Source organism: Camelina sativa, chromosome 15, assembly GCF_000633955.1.
Source record: "Camelina sativa cultivar DH55 chromosome 15, Cs, whole genome shotgun sequence".
NCBI classification, from domain to species: Eukaryota; Viridiplantae; Streptophyta; class Magnoliopsida; order Brassicales; family Brassicaceae; genus Camelina; species Camelina sativa.
In genome coordinates, this window is record NC_025699.1 from 6,291,338 (window position 1) to 6,296,836 (window position 5,499).

The window sequence follows — 5,499 nt, forward strand, 5'->3', positions numbered from 1 at the left end:
AAAAAAAAAAAAAAAAAAATCCTATTTTCCTATTTGAAGTGTCAAATTTATGTTATTATTCTGAGTTTTTTTTTTCAAAATCATTCTGATTAATATGTGTGTCTATGTATCTTTTTTTTTTATCTCGATACAAATTTTGTTCATCGAGAATTTGTATTGTATTTTCTAAAGATCGAACCTAAAACAAGATACAGAAAAAATCAAACAGTTGGTTTATTGGTTAAACAATTGGAAAGAAGTAAAGAACTACAATTTAAATAAAATGTTAATGATGATGTCTTTCTTCGTCTCCTTGCGCATTATGAATTATAATCTTATAGAAAGAAAGAAAAAGAAATCATTCATGTATATCAACTTATCAAGTATAGTATCTATGTGCGACAGCAAGCAAAAGTGACAAGGAAAAGGCAAATTAAAAGAAAAAAAAGAGAAGACCCTCACTTTGCCTCCTTCTCCTCGAGGCAAAATCCCAAAATTAAAGGTAAAGTGGTTCTCTCAATTTAGTGATACTGTATCAAGTAGAGAAAATTTTACAACGAATTGTTTTAATTTCTCTACCGTCCTTGTGTTCTTAGTTGTTTCGTTCACTTAACTGATGAAGTTAAAAACTCACAGGTAGATATATTCATTGTTTGTTTTAATTTCTCTACCGTCCTTGTGTTCTACAAATATATACCAATGATTTTGGTTTTACCAAACAATTAATGGTATGTATATACGTAGTTAACACCTAAGCTAGTTATCGAAAATATTAAAACTCCCCGACGAGGCCCTGAGACCTTAGGTAGTTTTGGCTTTGTTGTGAATCAGAAAAGCACATTTGAAGATAACGAAAACATGACTAAACTTGCAACATCTTTAACTCTTTTGAAGTGAAATTTGGTTATATGCTGTTTAAGGAAGTCAAAGCTCAACGGACTCGAGATTCTGTCGGAAGCACACTTCATTTCTTAATTTGACATATATCTTCTTGGTGGTTCTGAAACTGACCTCTTAACCAATTTCTCTTATCACATTTTCTTACTTCCATTGATGGACTTTTAACATGATCAAACTTAACGTATGTTTTCATATTTACTTATCTTGTTCTCCATGAATATATTGCGCATGCATTAACATCTTACGTACCTTTTTTTCCCCGCCAAAAATGGATAATTTTTTTTTTTTGGGTGTTAGCAGCTGGCTTGTTTGTAGCCGTTGTTTTTTAAGAACTTGCTGCACTCGTTTTATGTTACATTTGCCAAGTAAAAATCATATATATGTACGTCTGCATCGAGTTATTTGACTGAACGCCACTGAACTATTCTTATCTATAATCTGTTTAGTTCGATTCATGGGTAGGTCCAACTTTTACGTATACATTGTGGGATAATACATTGTATAAGAGCATGAAAGTTTGTTGGACATATATAATATAAAAGCTTCCACAGGGACAAGAAGGAAGTAGCTCTCGTCACATATCCACCATAATTTGGTTCAACGTTCACTTTCAATGTTCCTATGGGGGTAGAGGTAGTAACTGCATGATTCTTTCTGGAATATAAAATGAACCTTATATATGCACAGTATGATTCATTATCTTAAGAGGTTTACATGTGGAAGCATATGATTTAGTGGGAATGATTATGAAGACATACGTGTGAAAAAAACTACTACGTACCATATAGAAGAGAGATAAATGAATAGCTAGTCCAATAAACCCTGTGAAAGTTTTGGAAAATATAAGCTCAAAAACAAAACACAGTTGAGTCACTATACCATTAAAAATGTAAACATGTTAGTATATTAGATTTTAAATCCGTTGATTTACATCATAAATAAAAGAAAGAACTTCTTCGTTCTATGCATATTATGATAATGTATTGAGGACTGAAGTTACTCGGATCAGTAAACACTCCGCAAGAATCTTGTTGTATGATAGTAGAATTCTATATATACAGAAGTCACAAAGGATATATTAATTGTTGCCTTAATTGTTCCCTTAATTATACTTAAACCATAACTGTTTATTTTGGTCTTATAATTACATATCTACTTTATAAGTAGTCGTCTCATTGTTTTGTTAAACGAAAAAAGAAAAGAAATAATCCATCTTATTACTATGAATAATCAAATCACAGTGACATTTTAACACAGCTATTTCCAGGTGCTATCCAGTACTCTGTACACTTTTGACAATTCATAGCCAATCAGAGATATATGTTTTTTTATTTTTCTTTTAGCATATATTTTTATATTTGTTTTTTGGATAAATTAAGTACTAGTATTTATTAATACTCTTCCATACATATAAAATGTTTGAAGCCTAGTCAAACTTGAGTGTATTTATTTTGTCAAAGTCAAATGTGAGTACTTTTAAACAGTTCTCTTTATTCATTTTACTTCTTGGAAGATATTCAAATCTGGTAGATGCCTCTTAAATTCATTTTTACGTTTGGAAAACAAATTTTGTAAGAAAGTAGGAAAAAAGGTAGGAGGAATAATTTATTTTACTTGATGTAAAGAAATAGCTAAAACTGTGAAATTCAAATTTGACTGATACGATTCCTTTTTGGAGTAATATTCACACTCCGTGTGGTGTGAGGCTTGGCGTTTACTAAAACTAGAAACTAATTGATCAGTCAATTTTATGAAAATTGCTCGGACCATATTCTAAAAATAGATATATGATGTGTCCATTTCCATTCATTTATTCGAGCTGACACCATCAAAGCCTTCCTACCTACGCTTATTAGTGCATGAAAATAACACTGTCACTTACCACGTATGTAATATCTTATTGTAGTTTAAAATTAATTTTGTTATTATAAATAGCACATATATAACTCATCTTCGTTAGTTTAATTATTTTCTTAAAAAAAAAATCAAATTTGAACAACGTGTAAAAAAAGAATTTTTGATAGATATGTGGACGGTCCACAATCAAGTGCATGGTTTTGTCCTCATGAGATCTAAGTTGACCTTATTCCAAATTAAGTGTCATGATGATTCGATACGGAATGAATCGGTATCAATTATTTTATTTTCAAAAAAAAAAATATATATATATATATATCTCAATGCAGATAACATGAGTCCTATATGTAATGTGAAATTGTGAAGTATCTGTAACAGTGACCTATTCATAAATGAGAGACCTTCTGCGAGTTTATTTATTTTACTACTCTTAAAGGAAACGAAGCCATTGAGCCGTGGAATGGCTCTGCAGTCTATGCACATATAAATTGAAAAGAGAAATAGTAATTTTATTTAATTTTATTTAATTACTTGTAATATATACTGCATCATTTTGTTTTTCTTTTGTTTCATAATATATATAAGCATTGTTCTGATGATGAATGGACCATCTCGTACATAGATTCTTCTCTAGTAGACTGATCTCTCTCTCTCTCTCTTTTCTTATCTGTTTTCTTCTGATTTTCTGATTCGAATATTTACTTTCATGTACTGAGACATGTCAGAAAAAGATATGCAATTAAATGAGCTGTAAAATCCCCAAAAAAAATAATTCAAATTTCTTAAAGAAGAGAAACTTGCTCATTGGTTAATCAGTTTGCTTTTTGATTAAAAGAAAAAAGGCAAAACATTGATAGATTGGTAAGAAAATTACTTCACTTGTCCCATAAGCAACAACCTTCCTATTGCTAGAGCCTATAGGCATTAGGCCTAAACCCCCTAAAACCCACTGGTTCTTCTTTCTTTCTTCTTCTTCTTCTCCTTCTTCTTCCTCCTCTTTCTTTTCTTTAAACCTTTATATACATCATTAGTAGCCATCATTATCATCATAATGCGAATGAGAGAAATAGGAAAGTGTTTTGTGGTTATACTGGCGGTGATGATGATACAAATAGTGAGCTGGGTTGGTGCAGCAAGCAGGCCTATTGCTTCCAGTCACGTTTCTTTTTATCCAGGTTCAGTTTCTTATTTCTTCAAGAGTCTACTAAATTAGACCATTACTATGTATGTATCTATATAATGCAAGGCACATGTAGATAGATATGTATGAAAGAAAGAGTTCTCTGTTTGGTTTCTGTGTGCAAAGAAGGTTAGGTTGAATTCTTAATTGCTTTACTAATTATATGAGCAAATTAATGACTTGTATTACTGACTATATATTAGACCGTGGTCCCAAATATTTGCAACGGGCAAAAAAAAAACAAACAAATTTTTTTGTTTTAGAAATTACTTTCATAGATTAGTCAGTAAAAAAGTAGTTAAAAGCTGTGCATGTGTTTCTTGGATCATTTCTTTATAGCAAAAGAAGCATAGGAAATGGAATATGTATTAATGTCTATTTATTTTTTTTCACAATAAAAATTACTATATGGCCTGCAGAGATAAGAAGCCCACAGGCTGCAGAACACAACTCAGATAGGCCATTATTGAAGCCGAGTGAGGATGATAAAGAGATAGAAGAAATAGAGAAAGGAAGAAGAATAGGATCAAAGCCACCAAGTTGTGAGAAGAAATGCTATGGATGTGAGCCATGTGAAGCCATCCAAGTCCCAACCGTTTCTTCAATTCCTCACCTCTCTCCTCATTATGCTAATTACCAACCTGAGGGTTGGAGATGCCATTGTGCCCCTTAATCCAATATCATTCTCTCTTTTGTATTTTCTTAACTAGATACAATTTTAACATATTATTTATTCACATGTACAATCTCTTTTAAACTATTATCATCATCTCTGGGCAGTACTGAAGACTTGTTAGTAAATTAAAACGTCAAGATTACTTAAAATGAAAAGCACCAATCAACTTATGAGTTATGACACACCTATTTTAGCTATTTAGTATAAATGTATAATGTATAAACCAAAACTTAGCTAAACCGATATATTATATAGTTAGCAACTTAGCATAGTCAAAATCAAGTATTTTTGATAGTTACGAAACTAACTTTTTTTTTTGGTAACATTTAAAAATTTGTATACTAGAAGCAGGAGGGATCGTTTGTTTGTTTGTCATACCGTTGAAGTAAAAAATTTAGTTGATTGGGCCGGGCTTGATATTTAATGAGGAACAGATTGGACTTGGACTGTCTTGGAGGTGACGGACCCAGAGCCAGACTACCAGAGTAATGAAGTGAATCATGGTTATATCCGGTTTAGGCTCCGTACATAAGTGGTAAACGTACTTTGTACGGACAACTATATACTATTTTCATAGTAAAAATTATCGAAAATAAATTCGCTTTTATTAAGTTATTAAATTACGGAGTACTGTACTATAATTGTTGTGTGATCTTAATCGTAGATTCGTAGTAATTATAAACTTTATCTAAATACTACAACAATATTAAATAAAACCAGTAGTTTGGTTATACAAATCAGAAATTTAATAAATTAAATAGTTTGATTTTGTTTTAGGTTTTTTTTTTTTTTTTAATAACTTTTAACTGAAAAAAAAACACTAATAATAAGAGAATCGGTAAAATAGGAAGCTGAAACGGAAATTGCTGCGTTGGGTTGGAGAGAGAGAGTTGCAGCAGAACGCCCC